The following is a 12,597-nucleotide window of genomic DNA, read 5'->3' on the forward strand; positions in this document are numbered from 1 at the left end:
TTGGAACAGAAGTAATTCTTTTAATGACATTAAGGGGTAGGAAGGTTTCCCTCGTTTTTGCTTATTAGAAGCAATAATGTTTACCCCAACCTGACACAGAATGTAAAATGCCCTTTGCTCTTAATTAAAAACAAATTTTTTTTATATCACAAAATTATCATAGGAAAAGAAACTAAATTAAACCTGTGTTGTGCAATTAAGTAAAAAATGTTTTCACATCATTTCTCCAGAGTTACTGAGAAGTTAAATGTGCAGCAGGGCCCTCCTTCCATCTGTAAAGACGCCCCATGGAATTAGGGGCCAGTCTCCAAAGGCTGGGTTGTGGGAACCCTGTGAGGGCCCCGTAGGGGGCGGAGCTTTACAGCCAAGCCCCTCCACAAGCCGAGTACCCTCCTCTTTTATTCCAGGCCATAACAGATGCCTCACATGGGATGGAGGGAACTGAGATTTAGTGACTTAATTGAATGTGTGTATTACTTAGCGGACATGTATGTTGTTTCAGTTAGTCCTCGTAACTGCCTTACCAGGCAGGCGGGATTTGCTCCAGGAGGATACAAACATCCAGGGAGGCTAAGCTACTTCCTGAGATCACAAAGGTGCCGAATGGGAGGAAACCTTCCATCCAGGTGGGCTTGCCCAGGACTTACCTTTTTCTTCCCTGGGGGCTCCAGATCCAGGACGTCGCGTGCTCTGGCCATCACTTGCCTCAACGTGGAACCCCCACTGCCTTCTACTCATAGTTCTCGTCCAAGGACTGGCAAACTCAGGCTCAGGCAAGCCTCCTGTCTGTCCTTGTAAGTCAAGTTTTATTGGCCCACAGCCACCTCATCCATCTCCATATTGTCCACGGCTGCGTTTGCTCTGTAACTCGAGGTGAGTGGTTGAGATAGACGGGACTACTGCACGGCCTGGAAAGATTAATACATTTATCATCTGGCTTTTCACCAAAACGGCTTACCAAATCTGCTCTGGTCATAGTGACCTCCTCTCTGCCCCAGGATCAAGCCAGTGCTTTTTCTCGGGCTTAATCCTCTCCACATGCTGTTCCCCTGACCTGAAGTCCCTGTGTCTCCTGCAGGGACTCCTGCTCATCTTTCCGTCCTCATTTCACATGTCATTTCCCTGAGGGGACTCACTGCGCACCCCAGCTAAGTGGTCCTAACTTCCTTTCTTGACCTGCGTTTATGGACTTTCTGTGTCTCCAGCCCTTGAATGGAGCTCCATGTCGGGAGGGTTGATAGCTACTCATTCATCCCTGCATGTCCAGGGTCCAGCAGGCGATCTGTCACAGAGCAGGTGCTCGTATAAGGAACAATCAACCTGGAAGAAATTCAGCAGAAGATAAACTACAGCAGAGATCTTCTCTCTAACTTACTCCAGAAAAGCTCTTCCCTGTTTAAAATGAGAAATACTCTTTGGAGAACCACCCATGTATACAGATACAGAACTACATGGAGTTAAAACATATTTACAGACGTAGAAACAGACATGTGATCAAGCTGTTGTTCAGAAGGATTCAGCTACCTGCCCGACTCTAGTTAAGGACAGGGGGCACCTGGGCTCAGGTCAAGTTTTATTTCAGAAGTTGGCTTATTAGAACCCAGACTGTGTTTCTATAGCATCAGTGTCATGCCTGGTGGCTAAATGCCACGCCAACTCTCAAAGTCTGTTTAATTAAAAAGACGTTCATCATCTTAGTTACAGGGAAAGGCAGGCATTCAGCACAAAAGAGAAGTTTCTGATGTCTCCTTTCTCAGCTGAAAAGCAGACACCATGGGCATTTTTAAAAACAGATCAAAAGCTTATCTTCTCCTGGTCAGTCTCTTCCACCTGACTCTTATTCCGCCCCTCCCAGGCCCCCATGAATGTATGATTTCATCTAGCAAATAGGAACTCAAGGATTTTACAATTAAATGGCATAAAGCATGCATACATAGAATTGTGGCAGGTGGTGACCTTCAGAAAAATGATAGAAAAAGTGCTGCAATGGCTAAGAAAAAAACACTATACTGAGAAGTGGTTTAAAGCATAGGATTAGATTCAAATTGGTGTGCCGGGGGGGGGGGCAGGGTGTATTTGGCTAATAATATTAATAATAGCATAAATGTTACCTGCTGGGTGTATAATTCTGCTCCAGTGTTTCCACATAGCAATGTGTTATTTTGTAATCTTAGATAGCCTCCTCGTTCTTTTTAACCACTATATAATATTCCACGATAAACTGATGAATGCTTGGTGTTCCCAAAGCACTTCAAGCTTCTGTTGCAATGACCCCCATGGCTGTGGGCAACTAAGACAGTTGGAGCAGGGGAAATAGTTCTGAGAGTGTGTTTACAAGCTGGGGTTTTTTTTATTTTTGATTTATAGTTGATTTACAATGTTGTGTAAGTTTCTGTTGCCCTGCGTCATGCAAGTTAGGAACTGCATGCAGCTGTCAGACTTAAAGTTTTAAAAAGGAATTAATTCTTAAAATGAAAATATATAGGTGAGTATAGGGAAGACCACGATTACTAGCTGAAATAAGATTTAGTGAAAAGCATTTAGATCACTTTCGTGTTTGGGCCCCAGAGATACATCTGAAATGTTCAGCAGCAATGGAGCCTGGCAGAGAAATACTTTTCCAGCAAAATTCTAATACACTGTTAAATTCTGTTTGTCATCCACTTTCTGCCTCCCAGTGCTATCAGGACGCCCTACTAGCCTTTGTAGATACCTGTATTATTGCCCTGCACTGCCCTGATTTGGTCACGTGTCTGTTTCCTTTAATCAGTTCTGAGATTATTTTGAAGGTTTATTCATTGATGCACCACCTGTCTCTTACAGAGTACCTAACACAAAGTAGGTATTCAAAAGAATTTTGGGAGCCAATGAATTAACTAATCAATGACTTCAAAAATATTTGATTCATATGACAACCTCAGGGAGGCAGTTAGCTTTGGGATCAAGCAAAACTACTGTTTGACAATGCTCTGTCATTTATTTTACCATGTGTGTATGACTCTGGGGAGAACAACCTAAGCCCCCCATTTTCCACCTGTGAAACAGGGGTGGTAACAGCACCTACTTCACATAAACACTGAAAGGATTATAGGAAATAATGGGTCTATATTGGTTAGCTTTTGATGCTTCTGATTGATAATGAACCACCCCTAGATTGACACCTTAAAATCATAAAAGTCTATTATTTCTCATGACTTGGAGTCAGCTGCTCTCAGCTGGCCTCACTCACCTGTCTGACGCTTGGCAGGCTGTGGGCTTGTGTGCAGGGTCTCTGCTCTGCGTGGCTTTCCCAACAGGCTAGCTCAGGCTCGTTCTCTTGGTGGCCCTGGTGTCCAGGTGAAGCAGGAGAGTGAACACCCAGATGTGAAGCACTTTCCAAGCCTCTGCCTGCATCGCATGGGCTGTTGTCTCATTTGTCAAAGTGAGGCACCTGTCTCATCCCAGAATGAATGTGAGAGGGGACTATCCAAGGTGTGGCAATGATTGTGGCCATTTCACAGTCTACCCAAGCGTCAGAAATGTTTAGCACAGTGTCTGACATTAAAAAAAAAAAGTTAGCAATAATGATCAGAATGCAACTATTGTTACATAAAGAAACATTGTCTACAATGCAAATTATCATTACCATCATCATCATCATCAAGTAGAATTCCTATACTTCCCTGGACTCCTCAGCTTCTAGCTGCTCAGTTCTGCGCCCGCTCCCACGTCAGGAATCCGTCATGCTTCCCAACATCGTCTAGCCAGTAGCCAGGAGGCTGGCTCGGTTATCCTCTGCCTCTTGCCTCCCATTGGTTGAGGGTTGGTCGTGGGGCCTTCATCCCCATACTTGCACTTGGGGACTCTCAGGTCAGTCCTACAGCGTAAGTTACAGAGACTAGCAGGGCGCACGTGAGCTGGGGCACTCAGTGGGAGGCGAGTTGGAAGTGGTCACCCGACCTGCAGCTGAAACCAAATGTGGGCCAAAGATATGCCAGAGACACCAAGAGCAGGCTGGAGGCTTTGCAGGTGGGAGCCTGACACCATGGCTCCACGGCATGACTGAACCCTCTCTGCCCTCAGAGACTTCCTACTCCTGGTGCATTTCTGCCAACACTGCAAACACATCCAAGAAAATGAGAGCAATACTTGTCCCAGCAAGGGAGACACACAGTCTGGCCAATAAGCATCTGTTTGTTTCACAATTTAAACAATATTTGTTTCACTGCAACTCTTTCTTCAGAAATTTTCTGAGGTACTTCACATAACCTAGTACCCATTTGTTCCTCTCTTTGAACAGGTGTCTTTAAGAAACTGCCTCTCATACAAGGAACACTGGCCATCAGGTTTTTCACACGAGCACTCAAAAAAGGAAAATTTTAAAAAACCATGAAGAACAAAAGCTTAGGGTTGTATTTATTCTAATAAGTTGGTGCTTAAGGATTCAGCGTGATTTTCTTTCTTGCCCTTTAGCAATAGCAGTGACAAAAAAACAATTTTGTCTTGGCACATCCTTCATCAAGAGAGCCAATTAAAAATCTTCTGTATTTATGTGTCCTTATGTTTGGGTAAGATGATTTTAAATATAGGCATCATTGACATAGAAATGATACCCTGTCCAACTGTCTTGCAGACACAAGGAACCTCAGGGTTTAAAGATGGATGGAAGGAAAGAAGGAGGTCAGCTTGGTTAAACTGACAACACTGAACAGGTATCTTGACATCAGAACACAAAGTCAAAGACAAAGCTACCAGGCCATCTCAGGTACTGCCATCTTCTCAGCTTGCACAGGAAAGCATGTTTTCTTTCATAATTAATCACGGCTTAGGCATGTAGCATGTAAGTGCCTGTGACTTGCTTGGAAGCTGGCGGGCACCCAGCTGGGCTGGGAGGGCTACGAGATCAAGGCTTCTGAGATCGTTCTTGGGAATTAGCTGATAAATAATGTATGGAACATCCCACTGATTCGAGGAGCACCAGGTTTGATCTTAGAAATTCACTTACGGAATTTTTGTAAATAGATGGGAAATGATTTCTGATACATGGCATGCCTTTCCATGAATTTCATGTAATGGATTGCCGCACACAGGTGGTCTGATCAAGGCACGGGTGTTTGTGTTACTACTTCTTCTTTGCAATTTGACAAGACTGTTCTTACCTCAGAGTAGTTCCAGCCAACGATGGACGAAACATGCTCTTCGGTTGCTCTTGTGATTTGATCTGAAATAAATATAATGACAAGGCCTTGTCCTGCGTAAATGTGATTTTTGGAACAAGGTGAAATATACTCAGATTTGGAAACGCGGTATTAGGGTTTCAGCAGCTGCATTATACACACGCACTCTGGTGATCTTGCTGGAAAGGAAACGTACTGAAGAAAAGGGGCTTGAGAACACTGGACACGGAAGTCGGAAATGCACGATCTCATGGACAGGAACTCGATGTGCCAAGGTGAGAGCAGGGGCTGGTTAGTTCTGATTAACACGTTGACAAGATGTCAGTCATACAGTCTCTGGGCTGCACCCTGCAGTGCATCTCCCAGGGAAGGGGGCACCCCGCGGAGCAGACTGTACCCCCGACTCGGCAGCACTGAGCCCCTGCGAAAGGAAGACGGCACAGACAAACGAACCGCACCTGAAACTTTACTCGTGAGATGTTTTACATTCTGATTTTCAAATTAAATTCAAAAGTTGATGTATATTTTATACTCAGGTTACCTCTTAGTTCAGACTAACCACATTTTAAATGCTCCATAGCCACATGGGCTAGAAACTAGCATAGCAGACAAGACAGGTGTAAGTAACCCTAGGTCATCATGCCTGAAAGAAAAGCTTCATCAAGGGGCACGGTGGCGGGGTGGAAGGATGCTCTCAGCTCATCCTCTCCCACGAATACACCGAGAGAGACACATCCACGGACCCACCCAGACACTCAGAACTCCTGCTTGACTTTGACAGGACATCGCCTGCTTCAAAAGACAAAATTCCTCACAAAATCTTGTAGAAGAGAAAAAATGAAAAGGAGGAACTTACTGCAGGACCTGTCCCGCAGGGAGGAAGTAGCAAAGGAAGAATAGTGCTCCTACGCTGGGACGTCCCCTCTCCAACGGAGAGGTCAGCGGGGACGGAGGGGGAGCCTCCAAGGAGTGCAGAGCAGCCGCTTGGCCACCGACAGAGCTGAGAGACACCAGCACCAAGGGTCCCTGAGATCCTAGCTCTGGACGGCAGCCGGGCAGAGGGCTGGGGCCGACGGCTCAGGGGCAGCCCCAGGGGGCTGGAGTGTACACAGAATAGCCAGGGTCCCCCATAAACAAGCAACACTGCTGGTGTGCGCTGGGGGGAGAGGTGCAATGCGGCTGGGCTGTAGCCACTGTCCCCGCGGCCCCATCACTGGCGTGTTCTCACCAGAAGACAGGCAGGGCGTGGGTACAGCCACCATGGTCACTGGTGCGCAGCTCCCAGGTGGGATCGAAACCTCAATCCATACCCAGAGGCTCAGAGCAGAGGGGACCGATTTGCTCCATGGGTGCCTTTGTGGACCGGTGCCTCTAAGACGGATGAGCAAAGAGTGGAGTTCCAGGGCACAGCAGGGCCAGTGCAGGTGTAGTGTGCAGCAGACCTCGTACGGTGTAGGGGACAGCTCTGACCCGATGGTGCACCCCAGTTCAAGTGTGTGACCTAGATGTCAGCAGATCCGCACTGGTAGCTCTGAGGGAGCAGAGTACTGACATTCCTGCAGGGACAAGGGCAGCGTCAACAAAGAGGACTTGAAGTGCTGCAACCCCACCTACCACGCACCACAGCTCAGAAATGGGTCAGGAAGCTTCCGTTCCAACAAAAGGGGAACAGACCCTGCCCCTGTCAGGGCTGTGACAGCCACAGAACTAAAAGGAGGCCCCACTCAACAGCCAGGGCAGGCTCTGATCACCACACCAGCCACATCCCCAAGCAAAGGGCTAGGCTAGCAGCCAACACACATGGAAGACAGACCTGGCAACCATCCATACTAAAAACAGCCCTCACGAGATCAGACACACAGTCTACACAGGAACGCATCCTCTTAAAACAAACAAACAATAACAAGAAAAAACAGCCCTTCAAGACCACAGTAGATAACTGATACTCCGTAACCCATAGTGCCAGAGAGAGAGAAGTAAAAAGAAGCAGCAGAGGAGCCACTCCCAATTAAAAGAAGAAGAGCAGTCCCCTGAAAGAACCATCTAATGCAGTTGTCACATTTCCACTCAGGGTTTTCTTGTTTCTTTAGTGTCCTGCTTCTTTTCTATTTAGACCTTTCACTATTTCTTTCAGCATAGCTTTACTACTGATGGATTCTTTTACTTTTTGCTTGTCTGTGAAGTTCTTTCCCTCTCCTATTTCTAAAGGATACTCTTGCAGGATAGGGCAAAAATCACATGATCATCTCAATAGATGCGGAAAAAACACTTAATAAAATTCAACACCCACTGATGATAAAAACTCTTACCGAAGTGGGTATAAAGAGAACATATCTCAACATAATAAAAGTGATTTATGACAGACCCACAACCAGCAAAACATTCCACGGTGAAAAGGCGAAAGCCTTCCCACCAGAATCTAGAACAAGACAAGGATGCTCACTCTCTCCACTTCTATTCAATACAGTACTGGATGTCCTGGCCACAGCAGTCAGGCCAGAAAAATAAAAGGGATCCAAATTGGAAAGGTAAAACTATCACTATAGGTGGATGACAAGATATTAGATATAGAAAATTCTAAAAGCTCCACACAAAAAACTACCAGAGCTGATAAAAGAATTCAGCAAGGTAGCAGGATAGGAGGTTAACATACAGAAATCAGTAGCATTTCTTTACACTAACAGTGAAATATCACAAAAGGAAAGAAACAATCCCTTTTAAAATCACATCCAAAACAATAAAATATTTAGGAATAAATCTGATCAAGGAGATGAAAGACTTATACATGGAGAACTACAAAACAATGATTAAAGGAATTAAAGATGACTTAAAGAAATGGAAATATATCTCATGCTCTTGGATTAGAAGAACCAATATTGTTAAAATGGCCATACTGCCCATGGCAATCTACAGATTTAATGTAATCCCTATTCAATTACTCAGGACATTTTTCACAGAACTAGAACAAAGCTGGAGGAATAACCGCCCCCTAGACTTCAGACAATACTACAGAGCTACAGCAACCAAAACAGCATGGTACTGGCATAAAAACAGACATATGGATCAAGCCCAGAAACAAACCCAGACTTATGGTCAATTAATCTTTGACAAAGGAGGCAAGAATATACAATTGAGAAAAGACAGTCTTCAGCAAGCAATGTTGGGAAAACTGGACAGCAGTATGTAAATCAGTGAAGTTAGCATACTCCCTCACAACATATACAGAAATAAATTCAAAATGGCTTAAAGACTTAAATATAAAACAAGACACTATAAAGTTCCTAGAAGAAAACACAGGCAAAACACTCTCTGACATAAATCTTAGCAGTGTTCTCCTAGGGCAGTTTACCCAAGCAATAGAAATAAAAGCAAAAATAAACAAGTGAAACCTAATTAAACGTATAAGCTTTTGCATAGTGAAGGATAGCATAGTGAAGGATATGGTAAGTAAAACAAAAGGACAACCTACATAATGGCAGAAAATATTTGCAAATGATACAACTGATGAAGGTTTAATTTCCAGAATATATAAACAGTTCATACAACTTAATAACAAAAAAACAAACAACCCAATCCAAAAATGGGCTGAAGACGTAAACAAACAATTCTCCAATGAAGACATACAAATAGTAAGCGCATGAAAAAATGCTCAATATCACCAATTATCAGAGGAATGCAAATCAAAACTACAATGAAGTATCACTTCACACCAGTCAGAATGGCCATCATTAAAAAGTACACAAACAATAAATGCTGGAGAGGGTGGGGAGAAAAGGGAACCTTCCTACACTGCTGATGGGAATGTAGTTTGGTACAGCCATTATGGAAAACAGTATGGAGATTCCTCAAAAAAACTGGAAACAGACTTACCCTATGATCCAGCAATCCCACTCCTGGGCATACATCTGGAGGGAGCTCTAATTAAAAAAGATACATGCACTCCAATGTTCATAGCAGCACTGTATACAATAGCCAATACATGGAAGCAACCTAAATGTCCATCAACAGATGACTGGATAAAGCAGTGGTGTATTTATACAATGAAATACTACTCAGCCATAAAAAATAATAAAATAATGCCATTTGCAGCAATGGATGGACCTGGAGATTGTCATTCTAAATGAAGTAAGCCAGAAAGAGAAAGAAAAAGACCATATGATATCACTCATATGTGGAATCTAAAGAAAAAAATAGGACACCAATGAACTCATCTACAAGACAGAAACAGACTCACAGACATAGCAAACAATCTAATGGTTTCTGGGGAAAGGGGTGGGAAGGGATAAATTTGGGAGTTTGAGATTTGCAAATGTTAGCCACTATACATAGATTAAAGAAAACAAATTTCTTCCGTATAGCACAGGGAACTATATTCAATATCTTGTAATAACCTTTAATGAAAAAGAATATGAAAATGAATATACACACACGTATATGCATGACTGGACACTGTGCTGTACAGCAGAAATTGACACATTGTAACTGACTATACATCAATTAAAAAAATCTTCATCTGCTAAAAAAATAATATAAGAATAGCAGTAGTAGTAACAATGGCCATCACTGCTATGGTCTTATTATGCATTCTGGTCTAAGCACTTCACAGGTATGAATTTATTTACTCTTCACAATTATACTATGCGTATAGCAACCTGCTTATCATGTGAAGAACATAAGAAAAGGGAAGGTTAGTACCTGTCCAAGGTCCCAGTGAGACCAGACTCTCAGAACATACTAGCAAAACTAGGAGGTGGGAGAGAGATGGAAGGGAAATGCACTAATTACCTCATCTTATTACAAAAGGAGTCAGTGAACGTTGTTTTATTCTGAAGTTACTGAGACATGTAGGATTCAAATATGCTAATTAAAGACATAAAAGTAACATTAAGATTCTGCCAAAATGCAGGAGGCGAAACACGCAGGAAAATATTGACATGAGAATAGACCACAGAAAAGGAGACAGCGAGGAGACACACTGAGCCTGTAGTGATGATAAAATAGGAGCAAGGAGTGTCTCAACCACAATAAATTGAATTTCATGTAAATTAAGGAGACTTTCAGATTTAGTCAAAAAATCATAATATACGGTACTACAAAGCCCACACTCGAATTTTTTTGAAACAAAAGGATGGGCAGAAATACACCAGAGAAATAGGAAAAAACGAAGCAAAACACTTGGGATCATATCGTCATGCCTGGTATTACTGACTGCAGTTTAAAGAAGGGAAGCCCTAAACAAAGGGAGAAGTCAGGCTTCAGGGTGATTTAAAACAGAAAAAACTCCACCTACTAAATTCAGGAGCACTGGAATGTAGAAGGCAGTGTTCTCCAAATTTCCATGATTCACATTTTAGTTCCAGGCTGTGTCTTCACAAAATTTATAATTCTTAATATGATTTCCTTAAATTTAATTTTTTTAATTAAGTAAAAACATTTGAAGAGAAGTTCTACATCATTATCACAAATACAAAACCAATTTCTACTGCTGTAAAAAAAAAAACCCCAAAAACAAAAAACAAGGTAATTATTACACAAACCCTGAAAAAATACATTAGTAGATTTCCCCAGATGCTATTGTCACTGAAGAAATAGGAGGAAATAGCACCTTCAAACTGGATAATAAAGGAGTTTTGAAAAAAGACTGTTTATAAAGCTGTGGGCTGGTAGGGGGCAAGTTTAGAAATCAGCAAGTAATAGTGCAGTGCCGTGCAGGGAGCAACAGCTGGGAGCAGTCACGGCCCTTGATCAGAAGTTGCAAAGAAATGGAGTGGTAACTAGACACAGAGTGAACAGCAGTATGGGGAGGACCAGCAGAGAGGAGCTACTGCATCTGGTGATGGAGTGCAGCTGACCTGAAGCAACCTGCAGAGAAGGAGCCAGGGAAGTGAAGACCCTTACCTCACGACTCTCCAGTCTCTTGCCACTGCCTTGTTGGTGGGATCCAACAGAAACCCAGAGGACAAGGAAGTCAAATCATTCAGAACATCCTGGTCACCTCCTAGGGCAGAGGGCAGAGGGAAGAGGGTTGGAGAATGTGTGTGTCAGGGCAAACCAGATGCACAGAGCATCTCTATATTCTGCTTAATATTCTCACCTGAGGGGATCTTTTCTGTTATTACATGGAATGAGCAGAGTTAGAGAAGTCAGAAACATATGCTACCACCACCAAGCTGGGATTTTCTTCTGTCACAGTGAAAACCTGAAGACAAATGAGAAGGAAAGAACTTCCTCACCATGTTATCCAATGATACTAATTCTATGCCTTTTAAAACAGCTTACTCTTTAAACCATCTTACCATCACCTTTATAAGAATCCCACACTTCGGAATATGTATTAAGCTTTAAAAAAAATAGAAGACGAACTTAAATATAAAACAGAAACAGACATAGAACACAAACTTGTGGTTGCCAGTGAGGGGAGGAGGGGAGGGAGGGACAGACTGGGAGTTCGAAATTCGTAGATACTGACAGGTATATATAGAGTAGATAAACAAATTTATACTGTGTAGCACAGGGAAATATATACAAGATCTTGTGGTCGCTCACAGTGAAACAATGTGACAACGAATATATGTATATTCATGTATAACTGAAAAATTATGCTTTACATCAGAAATTGACACAAGATTGTAAACTTAATATAACTCAATTAAAAAAAATAGCAAGAGCACAAAAATCATATAAATACACGAGTTCTTGGAAGCATGTCATAACGTTACATCTGTGACAAATCAGAAAGATAGAAAATAAAAGTTACATAATAACACAGTCCATGGGTATAGAACATAAATATTGCTATAGACAGCTACAGAATGTAGCTGCTTCTTAAGCCTACATAGGTATTTATAAATACTAATCTAAGTTAGACTCAAAGCAAATTCAAAATTCCAAAGACTAGAAATAAGACATAGTCACCCACAGTTCCCAGTAATAATGCTGTGCACCCAGAAACACAGTACAGATGAAGAACCAAACCTTTTGACCCCTGGAAATTTAAAAGAAAGTATTCTTTAATATTAAATAACTCTTAGGCCACAATGATAATCAAAAGTACATTGCTGACTAGAACAGTGATACTGAAAGCTCTCTATATAAAGTGTAGAATGACGCCAAAGAGTTGCTTTAAAAAAAGAGGAAAAAAAAGGCAGCATCATAAACGTTTTCCTTAGCCCAGAAAAGAAAGGACAAAAATGGATAGTGTGTTCGAGATAAAAATACAAGAAAAAGAACTCAAAGAAAAAGCTAAGAAAAGCAGAACAATAGAATTAATAAATATAAAAACAAATTTATTTACAGGAAAGGAGAAAAAGTAGAAATGACAAGTGCACAAAAAGAATTGAAAAGAAGAAAAATGCAGTTAATACACCTAAAAGCATACATTCATGTACTGGAAAATAGAAAAAGTAAAAATGATAAATACATAAAAATATGTCTTTGAATA

The 12,597-nt window shown here is 42.1% G+C and overlaps 1 long non-coding RNA gene across 2 annotated transcripts in view; it reads right to left on the reverse strand.

Moving 5' to 3' along the window:
• Positions 1-12,597, reverse strand: part of LOC141574068 (uncharacterized) — an 83,447-nt gene that overhangs the window by 24,284 nt on the left and 46,566 nt on the right. The window contains exons 2-6 of one of the 2 annotated variants that reach the window (XR_012500676.1): positions 11,251-11,355; positions 11,055-11,154; positions 3,230-5,200; positions 1,177-1,320; positions 648-908 (exon numbers count right to left, since the gene is read on the reverse strand). This is a non-coding gene — a long non-coding RNA (uncharacterized LOC141574068). Of the gene's footprint in view, positions 1-647; positions 1,321-3,229; positions 5,201-11,054; positions 11,155-11,250; positions 11,356-12,597 lie in introns of both variants that reach the window. The other variant, XR_012500675.1, reaches the window with a different exon arrangement.

Source organism: Camelus bactrianus, chromosome 19, assembly GCF_048773025.1.
Source record: "Camelus bactrianus isolate YW-2024 breed Bactrian camel chromosome 19, ASM4877302v1, whole genome shotgun sequence".
Classification (NCBI taxonomy): domain Eukaryota; kingdom Metazoa; phylum Chordata; class Mammalia; order Artiodactyla; family Camelidae; genus Camelus; species Camelus bactrianus.